We start from the raw sequence: 22,449 nt of genomic DNA on the forward strand, positions 1-22,449 counted from the left end.
TGCCACCTTCTGCCCGGTTCTGCTCTTGCTTCTCAAGCTTCCTGATGAACTCTCTCCAGTGATGTATTTTTACCCCAAGCAGTAAAAGACATCACCTCGCTTTTCAGCACAGTTGTTAATCTCTGTGTTAGACTTGTAACTGAATTAGCTGCTACTTATTACCTGTGTAACTTCAGGCAAGTCTCTGCCTCTGCTCCCCTCCCCTCAACCCCGCCTCAGTTTCCTCATCTGTAAAATGAGACCGATCAATTGATCGACAAGCATTTACTAAGCACTTCTGGGTGCTGAGCACTGTGCTAGGGGCTGAGATCGCAAAGACCAAAATGAAGTAATACAAAAAATAATACAAAAAAAATAAAGTAATAAAAAATAAATTTCACGGAATTTATTAAGAGGATGAACATAGAAACCACTAAGTTCACGGTATAGTCTCATGTTTATTGTCTATAGAGACTGAATCTGCTTCGACAGAGATCTTTGATATGGGTATCTCTTTGGGGAGGAAAGTCGCTTTGCCAATACAGACTGGCAATGTATGGTAGTTCTCTATGTTGCCCCTGAGAGATTGTGACTTGCCCATACATACGGAGTAATCTGTCTGGGAGGTGGATTGAGAACTGTTTCTAAAACAGGAATTCCTGGCTTTTGGTACTGCCTCAGACGCATTGGCTGTGAGACCCTGGACAAATCATTTAAACTCTTAGTTTCTTAAGCAGCTATGATGAAATTGTTGGGAAGATGCTAGTCTGAGAAATTCCTTCTGGAGAAGACCCTAAACAGAGAAAGTAAAAAAATAAAACAGGGATAGAGATTGGGTTTGGCTTTAAATCTCTGATTTTATCACCCCAAGACAGAGATATATGAGTGGAAAAGGAATTGGATGCAGGAGCAAGGAAGGAATAATAATAGATTTAGTGTCTGAAGGCATCTTAGAGGCCACAGAGTCCAATCTCACTTAATAGATAAGGAAACTGAGATAGAGGGAACTTACCGGCAGGATTTGAATTTAGGTCTTCCAGGTCTCAAGTCCTCCTTGCTTTTATGCTGTCACCTAATTGCTGGGTCTTTGGTTTCATTAGCTGTCAAGAGATCTAGACAAAGGCCTGTAAAGAGGGAGATAGGAATACATAGGACACAACAACAAGAGAAGCTTTAAAAAAAATTTAATTAACTTAAAATTTTTATCTTCATATTATTCTTGTAAGTAAAACAATCCCATAAAACCAAAAACCCAAATCATATACCCAAATAAACAAGTCATAAATCATATGTTTTCATCTGTATTTCTATTCTAACAATTCTTTCTCTGAAGGTGGAAAACATTCTTTTTCCCAAGTCCCTCAGAATTGTCCTGGATCATTGTATTTCCGCAGGAGAAGCTTGAACAGGTTGTGATATCTGCCATTGCAGGGAGTTTTTGAACTCTGCCTCTTCCATGAGGAATGACCTTTGCAGGTTCTGCTTCTTAAAGAAAGATAGTCAAAACAAGGAGTCATCTCTTCCCATGCCCTCCTAGGTCAATAAGAGAATGAATGTTCTTCAGTTGTGTCCAATTCTTTGTGACCTCGTGGACCACAGCATGCCAATACTGTTCATGGGTTTTTTTTGGCAAAGATACTGGAGTGGTTTGCCATTTCCTTCTCCAGTACATTAAGGCAAACAGAGGTTAAGTGTCTTGATCAAGGTCCCACAGCTAGTGAGTGTCTGCATTCATATCTGAACTTAGGTCTTCCTGCCCCCAGACCCAGCTTTCTATCTACCCAGCCACTTGGCTGCCTCCAGAATATGAATAGATCAGAGTAAATCCATTTCCAGTACTGGAAAAACTCAAGACACAAGCTATAATGATGATATATCAGTAAGACTAGTGCTATGAATGTAATATTCATTTGCATTTGGAGGCCTAGGATCTTGATTGCTTACTATTTTATCAATGACTTGGATAAAATCTTACAATGTATGCTAATCAGATTTGTAGATGACACAAAATCTCTGCTTCCTGATGTCCCTGGTTTCCTTTAGCAAGAAGCCTCCCCTTTAGTGACTTCTTTCTAGTGATTATTTCTAATTTATCATGTACGTACATAGCTGTTTGTATGTTGTCTCCCATTAGACTGAATTCCCAGAGAAAAAGGAATATCTTTGGACTTTCTCTGACTCTTCATCTCTTAGCACAGTGAGCAGCACATGACTGGAACCAACAAATGCCTGGTGATTTGGGAGGAGAAGCTAACACACTAGGAGATAGTCAGGATCCCAAGGCCTTTGTGTTGGGCTGAATCTAGTAAGATGAAATGTAATTGGAAAAGATATTTTCTGCTTGGGTTCAACTTCACAAATTCACAAACAGAACAGTTAGACGCAGTTTGTCTGAAAAAGATCATGGAATTTTTATGGCTTCTATCAGTTCAGTATGAGACAGCAGTATGATGTGACAGCCAAAGGCTAATTTGATTTGGGGTCACTTTACAATAAGCAGAAGTTCCAGGAATAAGGAGGAGATGGTTCCCTGTAAGCTGCCCTGATCAGAGCACATCTGGAATATAGTACTGAGTTTCTAGATTTCATAGTTATAACAAGGAGGCTAATAAACTAGAGACCACACAATAAAAGGCAGCCATGATGGTAAAGGGTTCACAAAATTTATGTAGGGAAGAAAGGAGAGGCAACTGAATGGGCAAAGACATGGAGGCGAGAATAATCAAAGTGCATTGTGGACACTGGAAGACTGCCTGTATTAAAGAGGGTTGATGTTGAGAGGCAGAGATAAAGTTAAATGAGTAAATTTGGGCTAGATTGTGGAGAACCTTGAATGCCAGTTTGGGGAGGCTGAGTATGCTTGGCACATGGTAAACACTTAACAAATGCTCTTAATACTTTTATGCTCTACCTCCTTACTTTAATAAATGCTTTTCCATTTGTCCATTCACTCATTCATTCATTCATCCATTTACTCATTCGTTGATTCATTCAATCTATAGGCAATGTAGAGTCAAGACCATTACTGTATTCTATACATAATCACTCATCTATCATCATAGATAAAACTGACATAGCATCTTAAAATTTGCAAAGCACCTTATACACATCATTGCACTTGATCCTCACAACAATTCTGTGAGGTAAAAAGCTGTATTATTCTCATTTTACAAATGGGAAAACGGAGGCAGAGAGCTTGTAAAATATTTGAGGCAAGGTATCTATGATCAGATGCAGTTTCACAGAAAAGTCATGTCACTTTAAAATATCATTTTTATAGATTTATTTTGGTTTTAATATCTCCTTCATTTCGATCTATAACCATGTATCACTCCTTCTCCTCTACCCAGAAAGCCATCTCTTACAAACGTAAGTTTAAAAAAAAGAAAGGGGAAAAAAGGCAACTTGGCAAAACCAATTAGCTGTGTATGACCGTATATGCAATATTCCATACCATTCATCTTTCACCTATGCAAAGAGGGGAGGAAGGTTATATATTATTTTTGCCATTCTTCACTAGGTATCCATTGGTTCTCCCACTTAAGAGCTTTGCTGTAGACCAGCCTTCTTATGGTCATTTCAGGCAGTTTAGGGGAATGCTCGTCTTCACAGGTAATTCCCCGTCAATATTTCCATTACTATAAACAAAAGAAATTTAACAGGTCTGGAAGAAGACAGACGTAAGAAGTTTGTCATTTCTTTTTCTCTCTGTTGATAGACATATAAACAGATGAACAGCTCATTATTGTTCTGTTCCAAGTCTACAGGATATACCTTTTCCAAAGACACATTGAACATAATGCTTATTAACAGAATGATGTAGGTCAGTTGAATTGTGAACTCAAAACTTATAACCAAAAGAGAAGTCCTATAAATCCAAATGAATGAGAAATGATACCTGTTGGTCTGAATGCCTCCTTTGGCCCCTCAGTGTCAGGAGACTAGTGGAGATCAACGAGGAAGTCTTCAAATGGAGACTGGCTGGCCATCACTTGGTATTCTGTAGGGAGGAGTCTTGTTTAGGTTGGGGGTGAACTAGATGACCTCCTTCCAACTGATAATCAATGATATAATTTCATCCTTTCATTCAAGCAACATGAGCCCTTTAAGAAATATTTGTTTGCTTGTTTGTTACATTAAAGTTCTCAGGCATCTCCATCCCTGCTTCTCTCTCTTCCCTGTACCAGAGAAGGCATCATTTGGCAAAAAGAAATATTTACAGGGGCAGCTATGTTGCTCAGTGGTTAGAGAGCCAGGCCTGGAGACTGTAGTAGGGATGGGAGTCCAGGGTCCAAATCTGACCTCAGATACTTCCTATCTGTGTGACCCTGAGTAAGTCACTTAACCCCAATTGCCTAGCCCTTCCTACTCTTCTGCCTTGAAATAGATACCTAGAATGGTTTCCAAAACAGAAGGTAAGCATTAAAAAAAAGATCTATGTATATATAAAATATATATGTATATATAAAATATATGTCGTGTGTATTTATATTTATTAGTTCTTTCTCTGGAGGTAAACAGACACCAGTTATTCTTCAAACAATACTTCTGTTGTGGTATAGAATATTCTATTGATTCTGTTCATTTTGCTCTTTATAATTTCATGTAAGTCTTTCCAAGTTTTTTTTTTCAATTAACCTGCTCAGGGACAACTAAGTGGCTCAGTGGATAGAAAACTAGTCTTAGTTTTCTATCTACTGAGGTGGTCCTGGGGTCAAATATGGCCTCAGACATTTGCTAACTGTGTGACCCTAGACAAGTCACTTAACTCCATTTGCCCAGCCCTTACCCCTCTTCTGCTTTGGAACCAATACTTAGTATTGATTCCAAGGCAGATGGTATGGGGTATTAAAAATAATAGAAATTCAGCTGATCGTCATTTCTTATGGCACAGTAGTATTCCATCACAATCATATTACCACAACTTGTTTAGCCATTCCCCGATCGATGGACATCTCCTCAATTTCCAGTTTTGCCACAAAGAGAAAGCTGCTAGAAATACAAAATGTTTATTCCTGAAAACTGCAACAAGTTAGAATTCCCCTTGATTGTTCTTCATTCCTTCATCATTAGGGGACAGCTCATTACTTTTGACATACGTGATGTGGATGGAGGAGGGGAGTGAGCGGAGAAACCATGGGATTCCTATATGGTCTTAGTTCTGAAAGATGATTAGAAGGTAAAGAATCAGGAGGCTCATTGTTGACCTGCCAGACTACATCAAAATTTAACTGTCAGAAGAATAGAGCTGTCCATCCCAGGGAAAGAAGGGATTCTGTAGATGGTTTTCCCTTTTCAGTGCTTGCCCTCCTCTTAAAAACATCCCAGGAAGGGAGGAGAATCAAGCCACTGTAACAGTTAAAATTTAGGGGAGACTGAGGCAGGTAGAAATTAGTTTCTCTCTACAAGGAGTATTATATTTTTTAGAGGTTTATTAAAGGTTAAGGATTAAAGAAAATACAGGATAAGAAATAACACGTGCCTAGGCCAGAGGCCTAGACAAGATAACCTCACATCATTCCAAAACGGAAGTCCAAAAAGAGAGCCCACCTACGGGGAAGACCCTTTAAATAAAATTTTGTTCTCGTCCCAGGTGAGAATTCAGTGAGATTAGAGGGCATTCTGGGAGCTAGCAAGGACTCCTGGGGAATGGAGTCCAGAGTTCAAATCTCAATTTTATACCAACGAAGATGAATTGAAGGCTCCGTTGATAATACTTAGCTTGAAGATGACAACGTTCCCATCTAGGATCTGTTACTTATTCCCTGTCTATGACTTTAGGCACAGCGCTTAACCCCTTTGAGTCTTGGTCTCCTCATTGGTAAAATGAGTGAGTTGGTTGGAATGGCCTCTAGCACAGTGCCTGGCACATAGCAGATATTTAAATGCTAGCTGGCTGACTCAGACTTCTAGCCCTAGGTCTGTGGGCTATGGAATATTGCATATACCATCAGATAGAGTGGATGGGTTTAGAGTAAACCTGAGAACTGCCTTTGAACAGCTGGAGAGCTATTGTGCTTGGTACTGGATGGCAGAATTAAAATCAGCTTGAGGGGCAGCTAGGTGGCTCAATAGATAGCCAAGCCTGGATTCAACTGTGTTCTCAGACATTTCCTAGCTGTATGACCCTGGGCAAGTCACTTAATCCCAAATGCCGCGCCCTTTCTTCTGCTCTTCTACCTTGAAACTTATATTTAGTATCAATTCTAAGACAAAGGGTAAGAGTTTAAAAAACAAATTAATTTGTTAAAACTATTCTAGACAGAAATTCTACAGGAAGCCTTTCCTAATCCCTCTTAATTTTTGTGCCCTCTCTGTTATTTCCTATTTATTGTGTATGTAGCTTGTTGGGTGTGGTTATTTGTATGTTGTCTCCCCAATTAGACTGTGAGCTTCCTGGGGGTAGGGATTCTCTTTCCCCTTTCATTGTATCCCCGGGGCTTAGCACACACTGCTAGGCACACAGTTTTTCAGGCATTTTTGGTCAGATCTGATCCTTTGTGACTCCATTTGGGATTTTTTTTTGGCAAAGATACTAGAGTAGTTTCCCATTTCTTTTTCCAGTCCACTTTACAGATGAGGAAACTAAGGCAACTAGGGTTAAATGAGCTGCCTGGGATCACACAGCTAAAGTGTTTGAGGTCAGATTTCAACTGAGGTCCTCCTGACTCCAGGCCTGGCACCCAGCTGCCCCAGGACCATAGTAGAAGCTTAATACTTATTGATTTAACTGAACTTCTCAACCTAAAACAAAAACAAATCTCTTAGATTTGTCAAAAATTAAAGAGGCTGTCATGGAGGGTAGTTTCTTGTAAATGATAAATTTTTTTTCTTTGTAAAACTCTTACCTGCTGTCTTAAAAAAATCAACATTATCAGTTCTGAGGCAGAAAAGCAGTAAGGAAAATTGTGGTTAAGTGACATGCCCAGATTCACACAGCTAGAAAGTATTTGAGTTCAGATTTGAACCCAGGACCATTCATCTCCAGGCCTGTTAGCTTATCCACGATGGCACCTAGATGCCCCATAAATGGTCATTTTTAAAGTGGAGGCTGGATAACCACTTGTTGGATTTATCAAAAATAGAATTCATGCTTTCTGTAAGGTTTGAATTAGATGACCTTTGACATCCCCCCTATGTCTGCTATTTGTGATTCTGAATTAGCCTGATATAACATAGTCAGGTTATTATTCCCATCCCTCAAACTGAGAGTTAAAAGGGGCTTGCAATGAATATAGATAATTCATGATTATTTATGCTAGTGGGAGAGAGATAATCTTGAAGTCATGGTATATGTAACTTTAGAATTTATCCTATTCCTTTACTCCTACCCCAGAGGATTTACTGTAGCATTCTACCTATATATTGCTTCAGAAAATATTAAAATAAATTTTATTCTCTTAGTTTATATTGACTAATCTGAGAAACAGCCCAGCAGGATGCTGGCTGGCAAGAGGAAGACAAATCTGAGATAAAAAAAAAAAAAACAAAAAAAACTCGAGCCAAATAGAGATAACTGACACTGTATCTTGTCTTGCTTCAAATTTGAAAGTGGTATCAGAGAGTGATCACCCTCCATGAGAATAGATGTGATTGACAGGGCTGATGGTGTGTGACACTCAATGCTTTCCCAAACATACACACACAGACAAGTTTTTTTATTTGACAGCTGAATATGCTACATGCAAGGCAGGGAGGATGCTGCTGGCAATTCTATTCCTTAGATTTATGCTTTGTCTTTAAACCTCTTTATGCCTCAGTTTCCCATCTGTAAAATAGTGGTAATCAATAGTATAGTAAAAAATAATAAAAAAGAAGGCTGAGTTTTAGCCCCAGCTCAGTCACTTACCAGCTGAACAACTCTGGGTGACTTTATTGGGCCTTAGTTTCCTCCTCTCTTAAAAATAGCTAACATTGATATACTTTCTATGTGCCAAGCACTCTTCTAGGCACTTTACAATTATTTTTTCATTTGTTCTCCATTTGTGAGAATCAAATAACCCTGGGAGGTTGCTGTTATTATCCTCATACAAAGAAATTGAGGCAGACAGAAGTTAAGTGACTTGCTCAGGGTCAAACAACTAACAAGTGTCTGAAATTGGATTTGATCATAGATTTTCCTGATTTCAGGCACAGACAGGATTAAGTAATCACTAAGGGTTCCTTCCATTATAGACTAAGAGTTCTTAGGAGTCCACAGACTATGGATAGACTTCAGGGGGTCTATGAACCTAGATGGGAAAAAAGATATCTTTATTTTCAATGACTATTAACCAAAATTTAGCTTTCCCTTCAGTTACAAACAAAAACAAACAAAAAAACAATATTCCTTTGAGAAGGAGTTCATAGACTCCACCACATGCAGAAGTGTTAAGAACTTTTGGTAGATGTAAGGAGTGATGAACTGGAAGATTTCTATATGAACTGGAAAGACCTCCAAGAACTGACGCAGAGTGAAATGAGCAGAACCAAGAGAACATTGAATACCGAAAGTGAAACATTGTGCAACAGTTCAATGTAATGAACTTTACTACTAGTAATGTAACAATCTAGGACATTCCTGAGGATCGTATGAGAAAGAATGCTATCCATATTGAGAGAAAGGCAAAATAAAAACTTGTCACTAATCATTTGTTTATATAAGTATATGATTTTGGGTTTTGGCTTTAAAAGATTGTTCCATGGTAAAAATGAATGATAATGTGGAAATAGATATCAAATGATAACATTTGTACAATCCAGTGAAATTGCTTGTTAGCTCTAAGAGGGGAGGGAAAGAAAAATGAATCATGCAAACATAGAAACATTTTTTAAATTTAAATTTAAAATTAAAAAAATAAAAGAACTTTTGGTAGAATTCCCAGTCTAATGGGAGTTTTTATGTAGTGGATAAAATGATTTTCCTAAAGTGAAAGTCTGGACATGCTACTCTCTTACTCATTAAACTCCAATGGCTCCCTCTTATCCTATGGTTTTTTTAAGGCCTTCAAAATCTTTACAATCATCTCCCTCCATAGACTCTGTGATACAGTGATACTGGCTCTTCTCACCTTTCCTTATACAGTTTACTCCATTCTCCTGACTTTCTGTGCCTTTCAAATGGTTGTTGCGCAAGTCTGGAATGCTCTCCTTTCTTATACCCACCTTTCAGCTTCCTTCAAGTCTTTGACCAAAACTTACCTTTTGCAAGAGCCTTAGTGTAGCGCCTGGCATACAGTAGGCATTGCATAAATGCTTAGTCCTCCTCTTTCCCCTTCTCACATATCCCAGAGACAACACTTTTCTGAGTGTGCTCTCCCATTTACCTTGCATGTATCTTGTATGTCATCTCCCCTGTCTGGGATTCATTTGCCTTTCTTTGTATGCATACCATTTAGCACAATGTCTGGCATGTAGTGGGTGCTTAATAAGTAAATGCTTATTGAGGTGAACTTATTGTTGTTGGACTTGTTGTCAGGAAGACTGGCATTCAAATTCTAACTCTGATAACATTAGTTGTGTGGCCATAAGTGGCCCCAAACCTTTCTAAACCTCAGTTTCCTCATAATAAACAAAATAATTCTAATTGTACTAATGCCTACTTCACAGAGGCATTGTGAGGCTCCCAGGTGATAATGCATATTTAAACCATTCTTCATATAAATGCTGACTTTTTTATTTATCAGACCTCTACCAATCTTACAGGGTCATGATATTTATTGAAAAAAAATTGTGAAGATCTCAAAGGGTATCTTGGATAATCCCCTAAAAGTGTTCTGAAATCTTTGAGAGCTGTTGTATAGGCCCAGAGGCACTTGGGGGTTATTTGGACTCTTCAGCATCCTGAAACACCACAAGAGACCGGTTCATTGGCCAACTGCCACAAGGACTTCTGAGGAGGTAGATACTCAGAGGACCAACTGCCACCCAGCATGGAATCCTTGTTGCTAGGCAACCACCCTGGAGAAGGGAAAGAAACCCACTGGGCCTGGAAGTATGGGATAGCAGGGTGGGTGGGGTGGTTGGCATTTTTTTGTTTTGGTTTCTTAAGGAAAAAGTCAGTTGTAGAAGAAAAGAAATGTGGTCCTGAAACAAATGGAAACTAAAAGGGAACAATCTGACTTCAGTAGCTCAGAGGAAGGTCAAAGAGTCTTTTTATTTACTTTCTACTCCTTCAGGCCCAAGATTCTTGTGCCTCCCCAAGAGGTAAATCTGGCATTTTTCATGCAGGTTGTTGAATAACTTTAATTTTAGAAAATACTTGCCTGGAGGGGAGGGAAGAAGAGAGTTAAAATCCCAAGAAACTCAGGCTGGTGTCCTACCATCATAGGATTTTAACTCAGTTTAACTCCAAAAAAAAAAAGTTTTTATCATGATTACCAGTTAAGACAGTGAGGTAGAAAGTTATAGAAGAACCCATTTGTTTTACATTTGCTATAGCAAAGAGCTAACAGGTCACCAGGATCAAGAAAGGCCAAAGAAAGTATGATAGTCTCTTCCAGTCTAGGACTGAACAAAAAAAGACAAGAAGCCTAGAGGTCCTAGTGGAGGGGTTGGGCCAGAGGAGGAAGAAGCAGACACAGACTCCAACAAATGGCCTGAAGCTTGTCCCTAAACTGATTTCAGAAATTATACACACTGGAAACATGTAAATGCTTGGAGCAGAGATATTTTAGGGGAGGCAGAAACCAGGATGAAATTATTTGAGGGTTGAAGCCAACTCTTACCTAAAGGTCACTACTTCAGCTCGAAAGGACAAAAGGCAGCTTACACTTGAGGGAACATGGCAGGAGTCAAGGCCAACTCAACAACCAGGTTCAAGTTTGGGGGGGGGGCCTTAAAGGAGGACTGAGCATGGAATAATCTCCTGTGTATAAATGGGGTTTATCAGAGCCTCAACAGGACACAGAACCAACTCCCAGTTAGGGATTGTGCAAGGAAAAGGAGTTAGTGATGGGCTGGGGCCATATCACCCACATTGGGCTGCCAGCCCAGAGGGAGAAGCCAGAGATTGTAGCAGAGGGGTGGGGACTGGTCACTCCATTCAGAATTACAGCAGCAGTGGTACATCCTTACAGGACCAAGAAGGACCTGACTATCTCACCTAGGGATGTGAAAAGGAGGGGCAAAGCTTAGCTTTATATGGAGTCCTAATCTAGAAACAGAAAATGGGAAACAAAATGCCTTATACAATGAGGAAATATTAAGAGAAGCCCAAAAAGTTAATTCAGAAAAAATTCCATAACATATACTGACTGGTTATAAGAACAAGAGAGAGTAGAAGAAATGAAGTGATATTTTAAAAAATGAAGATTATTGAAATTAGAGCTTTTGAGAAAAACAGGAGTTTTGTTTAGAACAAAAGTCTGAAAACTATAGCCAAGATGAGGGCTGTAGAAATGGATTAGAGAAAACAATCACCACCAGTCAAGAAGAAATATTAGAACAAACTCAAAAACAGTTGAGGAAAATGGCAAATGTTGGCAGGGCTTTGGAAAAGCAGCTATACTAGTGTGCTATTGGTGGACCCATGAGTTTATTGAGCCATTCTGGAAAACAATTTGAACCTATGCCAAGAAAGTTGCCACTTTGACCCAGCTATATATCACATTACCATACTTGTACCCCAAAGAAATCAAAGACAAAAAACTATAAATATAAAAATAACTAACAGTTCTTTTCATGGTAGCCCCAAACTGGAAACCAAATAAATGTCCTCCCATTAGGCAATGGCTAAACAAATGGTGGTTTGTGAAAGTAATGGAATATTATTGTGCCATAAGAAATGATGAAATGGGTAGTTTCAAGAGGAAACTAGGAAGACCTTTATGAATTGATGCAGGGGTAAGCAAAACTAGTACAACACTTTATATAGTGACAACATTATAAAGAAAAAGAATTTCAACTTGAGAACACTAATCAGTTCAATGATAACCACAATACCAAAAGGATGAAAATGAAGCATACCATTCACCTCCTGACAGAGAGATGATGAATTTAAAATGCAGAAGGACATTTTCAAGCATAGCCAAGGTGGAAGTTCAACTAGGCATGCATGTACTAAGGAGTACCTTGTATCAGGAATCGCATGGAGGCCAGTGACAGAATGTAGGGGTTCATAGAGGGGGGAGTAAAATGTAAGAAGGCTAGAAACCTAGGAAGAGGCCAGGTTATAAAGGAAGTAACAGCCAATGGAATTTATATGGTAAATGGGGAAGGTTGGGGAGTCGACAGGGTCAGACCTGGCTAGGTCATCTATTCAATGTTAAGAAGGGAAGAAGAGGAGGAATTTGGGGGCTGGAGGAGTGTGGGGGTAAATTTGGAAGAGCTAGTGTTTTCTGAATATTTGTTTAGCCCCTCTACCTGCCACCAAGAGAAATTGGCTTGAGACTCGGAGGCTTTTGGTAGATTCTGGGGAAATACTCAGATATTTTCCATAGGAGAGCATACCTTGAAGAAACAATGCAGCCAAGAGCTACTGGAATTAAAAGAGATGATGAAATATGGGTGCATTTTGACACTTGTAAAATGATAAAAACACAACTGGCTTTTATATAGCACTTTATCAGTGGAAAACATATCTCAGTGATTTGCCTGGGGTTAAAGAGCTGGGAACTCAACTCAAAACTTCTGATGATTTTCCCACTACACCATGATGCCTTAGCATATGATTAATACTGAAGATGATACACAAATTATTTGCTTTTACTTTGGCTAGGAGTTTGGCCACCTTTGGTGATAGGGCTAGGCCATGAAGTAAGCTCAATTCAGAATGGACTGTTAACTTTCTAGCACCTAGAGATAGTCAATTGCTGCTCCTTTTTTAAAGCAAAAATCTCCAAACTCTTTTGATCATAGGCACCTATCAGTAATATTTATTTCTGTCACAAATCCTATATGTGTGTGAATATATATATATATTCTATACTAATAAAAAACTTTTTTCTTACTTTTAAGCAAAGTAGAATTGAATATGCTTTGTTATTTTAGAAGATTTTCTGTCTTAGGATTTAAGAAAAATTTGAAAATAATTAGTAAATAAGTTAGTCATTTTGATCAATGTAACTAGCCAAGTAGGTATGTTTCTGTTTGGTTGCCTAGTAACCTGTGAAAGCTCACTTCCCCTACTCCCAATCACATTGGTGGGCTCAGTCCCTATAGGCCAGTGGACTTCTATTTCCCTTAGAGTTCTGAGAATAACTCTAAAAAGTGGGGTTTCTAGTGCTATAACTTCTGAACTGTCAATGATGTACTTTCCATCATTAATCAAGCATTCATGACTTCAATTGCTTTTAGTAAGAGGGTTTACTGAGAAGATACAGCAAGAATACTTAGTACAAAATGTGGCCAAACTGGGGGCACACTCTCCCCTTAAAAACACAAGTTCTCTTGGGGAGAATGGGCTCAAATTTGGACATCCTGTTTCTCTTTGTATGGCTTTCCACTGAGCTCTGATTATTGGTGCCTTTCAAGAAAAAGTCCATACTTAGCCTTTTTCCCTTAAAGGGTCATACTCCCTGAAGCTGTTGCTGTCCTTGGCTCCATCTTTCCACATGTACCTATGTACTTCCTCTGTTATTGGCTCTATTGCTATAGCAATAATCCCTGCTAACTGACTCTAGCAGAGTTTTTTTTTTTTTAAACCCTGACCTTCCATCTTAGAATCAATACTCTGTACTGGTTCTAAGGCAGAAGAACAGTTAACAGCTAGGCAATTGGGGGTTAAGTAACTTGCCCAGGCTCACAGAGCTAGGAAGTGTGTGTCTCAGGCTACATTTGAACCCAGATCCTCCTGTCTCATGCCTGGCTCTCTATCCCCTGAGCCACCTTGCTGCCCTGCTCTGGTAGACTCTTATTTAAAAAACAAAACAAAAGAAAACAAAAGAAAACAAAATCCCTCCCTACAGCTCTACATAGTTAGCTTTGGGACTTCTGGATTTCCCATCCTGACAAGGTCACCCAGGTATTCCCATCTCAGGGTTCACATTCACCAAGAATGAGGAAAAGAATAAGGATAAAAGAAACGGAATTACCATGGACTGATGGACCCACAGTGGTCAGTTGGGGGAGCATGGCCAACTGCCACTCCCTCCCCTAGCAACTCAAAGCAGTTCTTGACTCCCTTGACAACAACAGCAAAAGAGATGGACAAGTTACACCCTTTGTATGCTCATTCAATTCTTAATCAGCTCCTTTTGAGTCATCAGTTTTTAAGACTTTTTCATCACCAAGTACCAACTCCTGAGTCATCATGACTGAAACGGATCCCTAAAGTTTCCACATGGTCTCTTGGACCAAAACCAGGAGGGAGAATATGTGACCCAGCTTCAAAGAGCAGACTCCCTTGGCCAGTCCTTCCTGCCCGGGTCCCGTTACCATGATTATTTTATATTCATTTTTCACTGAAAGATACACAATACAATACCCAATATCGGGTCAAAAAATAACAGCTTCTCAGCAGGAGTCATGTTTTTCTGGATTTATTCATCAAACCCAATACCAAAACAACAGATATAAGTGAACTATCTCTAATTTTAATTGAGCAGAAAGTTTCTCACATAAATCATTCTTTGTTTTTGATGTAGTTCTGCTTAATTATTGGTACCACGCTTTAATGTCCTATTGATACTTGGATATTTTAGCTATGTTTTTATGTGTGAAGAACAGTACAGTGGGACGTTTTCCTGGATAGGGCAGCTAGTGGGTACAGTGGCTAGAGCACTGGACCTGGAGTCAGGAAGACCTGAAGTCAGGAAGAACTGAGTTCAAATCCTGTCTCAGATGCTAGCTATGTGACATTGGGCAAGTCACTTAACTTCTGTCTGCTTCAGTTTCTTCAACTGCAAAATGGGGATAATATTAGTACTTACCTCCCAAGGCGGTTGTAAGGCTCAAAAGTGATGATATTTGTAAAGCACTTAGCAGAGTACCTGGTACATTAGAATGCTCACTTCTTTCCTGTAGAGCCCAGAAAAGGACAGTAATGTATACTAAAGTTAGAAAGAAATAGTAGATGGGGGCCAGGTTTTCAAAGAGAGGAGTCCATACTTGATGGAGGGAAATAGAGAACTGCTGGTGTTTATTTAATGAGGAGAGAAGCATTCCTACACTTCAGGAAAATCCCTTTGGATGGGCTGTGGAGAGGGTGGACTGACATGGATCGGTGAAACTTGAGGAATGGAGGACCATTTGGGAGATCTCTGTCTTAATAAATGGGAGAGGGTGATTGTGACCTGAAGTGGGGTGATGGCTGGGTGAGTACAGTGAAGGGAAAGAGGAAAGAGAGAGAAACATCAAACTTTGACAAAGGATTGAGTCAAAATGAGTCATCAAGGATGCCAGCGAGTTTTTGATCTAGGTTACTGGAAGGGTGAGAGTTCCCCAAATAGAAATAAGAGAAATCTGGAACAGGGATGAGTTTTTAGGAGAAGATAAAGCAATGGGGTCTCCCAACTCTTTCCTACTTGTTCATTCTTGGGAAGTCTTGCTCCCTGCTCACTTCCCTGAAGTTCAAAGCATACCCTCCCAGGCAGTTCTTGCCATTGCCACAAGGTGATCTGGGGTCAATTGAGATGGAAGGGGGAGGGGGTTTTCCCACTGGGATGGGTGAATCTGTTACTAGAGTGTCCAAGGTGTGGTTCCATTATCATTGCCCTGAGGGAGTAACTAATACCGGCTACAGAAGGGGGAAAGGTTGGAAGCATGAACAGGAGGAGGAGGAGAGCAAAGTCAAGGAGTGTTGGGAGATTATTGGTGAAGGGTGGGTGTGGTTGCAGTAGAGACAAGCCCCATGGTTAGTCATAAAGAGGAGGATGCCATGTGACCCACATTCCCATCCTTTTTATTTGTACCATACTAAGATAGCCCCCTAAAGGACCTCTTTGGAGATGACTGCTTTAGAAGAGCAAGTGTAGATACCCCGAGTTAAATGGAGAGAAAGTCTTCCAAATGATTTAATACCTAAATACTCCTTCATGATCCATTCCTTTTTAAAAATCATTTTTTCTATTTTTCAAGGAGCAATTGAAAAAAATTTAATCTGTCCCCACCACCTCCCCTCTTTAAGCAAAACTAAACTCATATCCCTCAATACAGAACTATAGAGTCCAGCATATCAAATTCCCTCATTAGTCATGTTCAAAAATATGTTTCTATCTGCATTTTAAGTTCATCATTACCTGTGTATCAGGAGATGAGTGGCGTGTTTCACTTTCTGTAGCACTCGTCATTGATCATTGCATTGATTGTTGCAATGATTCTAAAGTCTTTCAAAGTTGTTTTTCTCCATGATGTTATTAGTGTAAAGATTATTCTAGTTTTGCTCCCTTCACCTTGTATTAGTTCACAAAGATCTTTCCAGTTTCCTCTGAAATTGTCCATTTCATCCTTTCTTATATTCCATTATATTCATATTGCACAATTCATTTCACCATTCCCCTTGTAGAAAGATAGCTCTTTAGTTTACAATTTTGGGCTACCATGGAAAGAGCTACTATAAATATTTTTCATATATTTTTTTCCCTTTCTTTGGTTTATTTGGGGGCATAAGCCTAGTAGTGGTGCAGCTGGGTCAAAGGGCATGTAAAGTTGGATCATTTCCCAAGAAGGGCTCCAGACTACTTTTCAGAATACCTGGACCAATCACGGCTCCATTCTCAGGACACTAGAGTACCTATTTTCCCACCACCCCTCCAACATTCATCATTTTCATCTTTTTGTCATCTTTGCCAGTCGGAACCTCTTAAGTCGCTTTAATTTGCAATTCTCTAACAATAAGCATTTAGAGCAGAGATGTCAAACACTCAGCCTTCCTGCAGCACTGTGAGCCAAAGTAGTTTAAAATGTATTTGGGAAATATTTAGCAAAATAAAATACAACAAAGAGAGGCTATTTTTTAAGACTGTCATTATGTGATGTGCAAGAATCCCTATAGGTAGATTAGTGGCACTTGGTTCCATCTGAGTCTAATAACACTGATATAAAGCATAATACTCTGGGGAGAAGATTAATTCTCTTGACCTTGGGAGTTAAATAATAACTGCAAGTGTTATAGTAGGATGGAGAGATCATCAGATTGGGAGTCAAAGGATCTGCATTTGAACCCCGACTTTGCCTGTGCTACTTTTGTTTTCCTCCAGGATAGAACTAGGTCCCTAAGGTCCCTTCTAGTTCTCTATCCCTTCCTCCCCTTGAATTCATCATAAGCTACTGAAGAAGAGATGCTGAATATTGATATGAAGCAAAGAGTGGGTCAGGAAGCAACAGTTAGAACTGAGCATTAAACAACTAATTGGTTTAAAATTGGAAAGGAATACAACAAGGCTGTATATTGTCTATTCCATGCAGCGTACATCCAGGGAAATGCCAGGCTGGATGAATCAAAAGCCAGAATGCAGGTTGCCAGGAGAATTATCCATCTCAGATATGTAGATGATAGCAGTCTGATGGCAAAAAGTAAAGAACTGAGAAGATTTTTGATGAGAGTAAAAGAGGAAACCCTAAAAGCTTGGCTTGAAAATCTGAACATGTTCCTAGGATAGATACGGAGTCAAGGGAGGCAAAGAAGAGGTTCAGACAAAATACTTCTAGGAATATTTGAGGACTACTTCCTCTGGTCACTAAAATCAATGGGGTACCTTTCAAAGTAACAGGATATTTGAGGAAGAGAAGCGTAGATTTTGAGCTAGAAGCGCCCTTCAAAATCATCTTGTCTGACTCCTTCCCATTGTCCCATTTGTCCCATGGACGAATAGTGCAGTAGATGGGCCACTGGCCATGGCGCTTGGTTTCCAGTACCATCAGATTTTACCTTCCTAACTTTAAAGACCCTGGGCAGGGAGCATAACCTCTCCCATCCTCAGCCTTCACATTTGTAAAATGGGCACAAAAATAGCTGCATAATACCTACTTCATAGGGTTATTGTGAGGATTATTATTTTATTATTTATTATATATATATAAATTACTTATTGCCAGCCTCTGTCACAGTCCCCCGATGTAATGTATACACAATGCTTTGCAAGCCTCGTAGCACCATATTAAAATATTTGTTACTGAGCCTGCTGACCCATAATCCCAGCTACAGTTTGACCGAGTCTGGTGGATTTCTCGAGCTTGGGTTTTCTGAGCTGTAGTAGGATGGGCTGATTGGGAATCTACTAAACATGACATCATATGGTGAACCCCCCCTGGAACCGGCATCCCACCAGATTGTTTAAAGGGGTTAGACCGGTCCAGGTCAGAAATGGAACTGGTCAAAACTCCCTTATCAACCAGAGTGGCACCAGGGGCCTAAGGAGCCCCAGGATTCTAGTGGGGTGAGCTGGGGACACCTAGACCCGCACGCATGTGTGTGTGTGTACATGTGTGCTTGTGGTGGGTATAATGCGTAAACAACACGTGCACACCCTGGATGCCATACATGCATGATGGGTATAGACACATGTAATGCATGTATTACATGCAAATATAAGCACATATGTATGTGCTCATATAGTTACATATACAAGTATATAATTGCCTTTATTACAACTCAGGAAACTGAGGTTCCCCCCAAAGTTAAATGACTTGGGCACAGAGGTATTAGGTGTCAGAATTTATCCAAACATAGGCTCTCTCTCTGACATGCATTGATGCATTATATTGCATTATTTTAGGTAAAAAAGGAGAGAAGTGTAGATGGATACATCATTATTTCCCTCCTTAAAAATATGAAAGTGAGCAAGACAAGAAAAGAGTCCCCAGACCTCATTAGTGGCTGAGGGTCAAGACTCAGACCCTTATCTTCTCTTTGTGGTCCAGTGGAAAGAGCACTGGCTTTGTAGTCAGAGAACCTGGATTTGAATCCTGGCACTGGAGCAGCTAGGTGATGCAGAGAATAGAACGCCAGGCCTGGAATCGGAGAGACCTGAATTCAAGTCTGGCCTCACACACTTACTGGCTGTGTGATCCTTGACAAGTCACTTGACCCTGTTTGCCTCAGTTTCCTCATCTGTAAAATGAGCTGGAGAAGCAAATGGCAAACAACTCCAGCATCTTTGCCAAGAAAACCCATAAATAGGGTCGCAAAGAATTGGGCATGACTAAAAGTGACTAAACGACATTTCTAGGCAACCTGTGTGAATTTGAGCAAGTTACTCCATGTCTCTGGCTTACAGATGCGTTCCCCTCATCTGTAAAATTAAGGGGCTGGTTTGGATGACCTGTAATGTCCCTTCCAGTTCTAAACTTATGATCCTCTAACCTATCATGAGACGTGGTGGTTGGTTACTCTGAATTATAAATGCAAAATGTCTTAGTAGTCAGAGCTGTAAAAAGCTGCCTACCGTTAGAGGTGTTTTTTTTTTAAAAAAAAATGTAAATTGACTTATCCTTTAAATATGCCTCTGTCTGTGCTGTTTGCGTGGCTTAGCATTCCCTCCAGCGTGCTGGTGATTTTTATCACATTTAAAAGAGCTTTACAGAAGGAGGCCTACCACATAAGATGAAATCCTAGAGGTAGTTATTTTTTTCCCCCAGCTTCTAACATCACAGATGCACACTGGAAGTGATTTTTTTTTTAAAGATACTTTTAAGCTGAAAAAGTAACATTTCTCCCCTCCTTTTCACTCAGAGAAAAACATAATGATGAAAATCATGTTCTGGATATCTCTAATTATTGTCAATAGAATATCTAACTTCTCTCCTGAAGTTTTATTCCGATGACTCTTTAAGGCTTAAGGGTGACCAGAGATTCTCGAAGGCGATGCCAATTGAGCACAGCCGATTGGCAGGTCCTCCCTAGCTGGAAAGGCTCTGAGCTCAGGCTCAGCGAAGGACTGTCATCCAAGAATCAGCCTCTCTGAATGCTGGTTTATGAATAGAAAGTCGACTACAAGATGATGAATTTTTTTTTTTTGGTCACAGCAATTCATGGCCAACATTTACCCAAACCTGGAGGGGGTAGTGGCGATCCATGTCAAGCAAAAGAGTGTCCACATTTAGGAAATTGCAGTTCTTTTGAAGTACTGAATTAAGTGGATTTAACTTAGCTTATGCCTATTAAAATTTTTTTTTAATAGGAATTTTCATGGTGACCACCTCTTGAACATCAGCAATCAAAACCTTGAATGCCCCTTATTATATGATACCTTTACATATGTTGTAAATGTTCTCTTAAGTTATTAAGCATTTACTTTCCCCTCCCATTGGGGGTGGGGGAAGACAGTCTTCTAACAAGTGTATAGTCTAGTAAAACAAATTCCCATGTTGACCATATCCAAAAATGTGTGCATGTTAGTCCATCATTTCTGGATCAGAAGGTTGAGGGGTATTTTTTACCAAAGGTCTTCGGGAATCTTGGTTGATTATTGCATTGATAGATTTCTCAAGTCTTTCAGAATATTTTTTTATGCTATTCTCTGAAACTGTGTCTTCATTTTTTAACAGCACAGTAGTGTTCCATTGCATTTAAGAATATTATTTCAAATACGACAGGATGGAATTACATTATTGTTTTTTTTGCACGCACAAATTATTTCCATTCAACATTGCTACAATGCTGATGGCTACTGGAGGACTATTCATTCCCTTTTTTAGATTTTTCTTTTTAAGGTATTAATGCTCCACTTTCCCCTTTCTTGAAAACTGGAGAATTTTAATGGAGACTTTGATCTCCAATTGATTTATAAATTAGCATGGAACCTTGAACTCCTTGGCTTTCTTTTCTGACAGTTCTTAAGTCATTTGTTTCGAAGCTTTTGAGTATTATTTTGTTTGTTGTGAATTTAAAATTCACTGTTCAAGAGGCAGAGGCCTGAGGGATAAAATCAATAAGCCTTTCCTTATCATCCATCTCTCCTTGTGTAAAGTTCATGTTGGGAGAATACTCTGAAACCAAAAATGTCACCCAATGTCTGAAACTAGACCTGTTCACACCAAAATCACACTTTGGTTAGGCATATAATGGGTCACCTCTTCAGTTTTAATAATAGCTCTACCTTAGGGGGAGGGAGCAAATGGAAAGTTGTAAATAAATGGAGGGAGCTGTCAAGTCGATTGACTCTTTTATGACAATTTCCAAAGGGATTGGGACTGAGGTGTAGGACTTGCTTGGAGTTACCTATCACCCTTATAGCCGCAGTGGTCCCTGCAAACTCCGGGGTGCTCCAGAACCATTTCTTTCTGGGTTTATTTCATTTTCTCTTTGTTTTGGTGGGAGAATAAAAATGCATGCACTTATTCTTAAGTTTGAGAGTTTATGGATCTGCTCTTTCTAGAGAGAGAAAGAGAGGTCCTTGAGCAGCTTGCTCTCAGAGAGGGGAAGTTTCTCACTTGCAACTTCCCCAAATCTAGAAGAGTAGCAAGCTCCCATTAGAAAGCCATAAAATAGGGAAGCAGAATACCTGTCCTTTGCTGCCCACCTATTTCCTTACATTATTCAAATGTTGTAGGATAAATGGCAAGGAAGTTGCTGGTCCAGCAGCCTTAGAGTATGTTTGCCTTCTGGTGGAGGAGAGAAGTTCAAACCACCATGTGGCGGCTTGGACAGGTTGTGTAGAACTCTGTGGGAAAGCAAAAGACTCACCTGAATATCAGGATGTTGCCCCATAATGACTTACATGGCCTTTTGGGTGAAGGTCCCCAAGAATAGGGCCTTTTCTACATTTGCCCAGAACTTGGAGGGCCCTACCAAACTGGAAACTCCTTGAGAGCAGGGACTGTCTTTTGCCTCTTTTTGCATCCTCAGTGCTTAGCATAGTGCCTGGCACATAGTAGGCACTTAATAAGTGTTTATTGATTGATCGATTTATATAGTTAGACATTCTTTTATCATTTAGAAATAACCACTGATATTCATCCCAATTCTAAGATGACAGATGTGTATGAATAAAGTCAATAAAATTAATGAGATGGAGCATCTTCTCTCTCTCAGCTCCACTCCTGACTCTGAACTTTAAATATCGCTTTACTAGCAGTCTCCTCATCCTGGAGATGCCTTGACCCTGCTGTTCTCCACTTATTAGTGAGCTCCTGCCCAGGACTGCCATTTCATGAATGGCCCAGGCCATTCATGTTCATTTTTTGGTCCATTCCTGGCCTAGCTCTTTTCTTTCTTACAGGTACCCTTGCCTTCCTCCCTCTTTTTCTAATTTCTTTTTATGTGTCATCTTCCCCCATTAGAATGTAAGCTCCTTGAGGGTAAGGCTGTCTTTCTGACTTTGATTTGCATTCCCAGCACTTAGCCCAGTTCCTAACACATAATAAATGGGCTATCATCTCTCTCTCTCCTTTTCAAATTCACTTAGTTCCTGATGAACGTCTGCTTATAAAGGAATATTAAGTGTGCCTTTTCTTAAGCGACTAAGTACTTTAACATATTTGGGGCTTTTTTTTTTTGGCAATTTGGAATTATTTCTACATTTAGTGTTAATATAGCTTTTAAGTATGTTTTTGATATTTTGGATGGAAAGTTTGTTAAAGTGACAACAAAAATGTCTTCCTAAACCTAAC

The 22,449-nt window shown here is 39.6% G+C and overlaps 2 long non-coding RNA genes across 4 annotated transcripts in view; one reads left to right on the top strand and one right to left on the bottom strand.

Annotated features, from left to right (window-relative positions):
* Positions 1–355: 355 nt before the first annotated feature.
* On the bottom strand, positions 356–11,045 carry LOC103104963 (uncharacterized). 3 transcript variants are annotated; one of them, XR_001628017.2, is made up of 4 exons: positions 10,686–11,045; positions 3,878–3,979; positions 992–1,103; positions 356–772 (listed from the first exon to the last, which is right to left on the bottom strand). It is a non-coding gene; the product is annotated as an uncharacterized LOC103104963 (long non-coding RNA). The 3 variants fall into 3 exon arrangements; XR_461949.3 differs by lacking the exon at positions 10,686–11,045 and adding an exon at positions 9,285–9,839; XR_008916335.1 differs by lacking the exon at positions 10,686–11,045 and adding an exon at positions 9,030–9,278.
* LOC130457212 (uncharacterized) overlaps positions 9,881–22,449 on the top strand; it is a 28,678-nt gene continuing 16,109 nt past the window's right edge. Inside the window, exon 1 of the long non-coding RNA XR_008916336.1 lies at positions 9,881–10,164. This is a non-coding gene — a long non-coding RNA (uncharacterized LOC130457212). The remainder of the gene's footprint in view (positions 10,165–22,449) is intronic.

The sequence above is a fragment of the Monodelphis domestica genome, chromosome 2 (genome assembly GCF_027887165.1).
Source record: "Monodelphis domestica isolate mMonDom1 chromosome 2, mMonDom1.pri, whole genome shotgun sequence".
NCBI classification, from domain to species: domain Eukaryota; kingdom Metazoa; phylum Chordata; class Mammalia; order Didelphimorphia; family Didelphidae; genus Monodelphis; species Monodelphis domestica.